The sequence below is a fragment of the Pteropus alecto genome, unplaced genomic scaffold, assembly GCF_000325575.1.
Source record: "Pteropus alecto unplaced genomic scaffold, ASM32557v1 scaffold43, whole genome shotgun sequence".
Classification (NCBI taxonomy): domain Eukaryota; kingdom Metazoa; phylum Chordata; class Mammalia; order Chiroptera; family Pteropodidae; genus Pteropus; species Pteropus alecto.
Window position 1 is genome coordinate 5,615,688 of NW_006435764.1, and position 1,280 is coordinate 5,616,967.

Here is a 1,280-nt window from a genome sequence, read left to right on the forward strand (position 1 = left end):
TTTTTTTTTTTTTTTAACTCCAACAAAGAAACCAGTAGCCAAAGATTTAGGTACCAGTTTAAGCCAGTCACTCGCACCTGAGCAATGAAGACCTCAATGACCTTCATCTCACCTGAGTCTCATTATACCATCATTATAATATGATGCCTATGCCCAGAAGTTCATTAATATCTTTATAACAGACTGAATTCTGGGAACAAACATGCGCAGAAAGAAAATGATGAATCATTGAGTCCTGTCAATCTTAGTTGTCAATCAAGGAAGCCCACCCCTCTGAGAAAAGTAAGCACCCACAGCAAATGAGGATAAAAACCCCAAAGGCTTTGTCACCAGACCTTCTGAGCCACGCTTTTCTTGCTCCGGTCCACCTCCACGTGTGGAAGTGGACTTCCCCTTCTAATAAAACTTTTCTTTTCTACTGTGTTTCGGTGTCTTGCTCAATTCTTTGTTCAAGACATCAAGAACCTGGACAACGCACAGGGAGAGGACCCCGTTCTCCTGCAACAGTTCCCCAGCTTCAAAACTCTTTCACGGCAAGAGCAAGGCCCTGCACCGGGGTTCACATTCGCCTGAGTTCTGTTTGGGGAGGTCGGAAAGGAAGCGGGCCAAGAGTGGCCCTGGTAGACGCTCTCAGAGAGGGCGTTCCAGACACTGGGTGCAGGGGTTGCGTAACTCATCCGGGATGAGTGTGCGGGAGCTGGCGGTCAGGTGCGGGGGAGCGGCACGTGCAAAGGCACGAAGGTGTAGGAGCGCCCCTGGCGGTCAGGCAGGGCGCGTGCGCAGAGCAGACGAGAACGGAGGCCCGCAGAGGGCGTAGGCTGGACATGAGGGGCTTAGAGTCAGGCGGCGCACTGGGCCTAGTGCCAGGGAAGGCCGCTGACCCTGTCTGTATGGGCGGGGGGCGGGCGCGGGTAGGGAGGGGCCACGCTCAAGCTGCCGCCGCAGCTGAGGCTCAGCAAAGGTTTAAAGGCTGTTTTGGGGTGGTAGGAGGCCAGAGAGTCCTGTATGGACAACCTTTCCGAAGACCTTCCCCCTTTGCCTCTCGCACAGGATCCTGGGTCTTAACCCCAATGCTCCTCCCAAGGCGTTCGGACACTCTTCTCCCTCCAGTCAGTCCTGATGCCCCCATCCGTCCGGTACCCTAGCTATGAGGGTCATGGTGTGATGACCCCCAGGGCTGCTCCCTCCAGAGTGAGCCCCTTTCTGCCACTAGACTCCCCTCTCCAGCCTGAAACTCCTTGGATTTGCCTGGCTGTAAAGCCAGGGCAGAGACCCGGGGC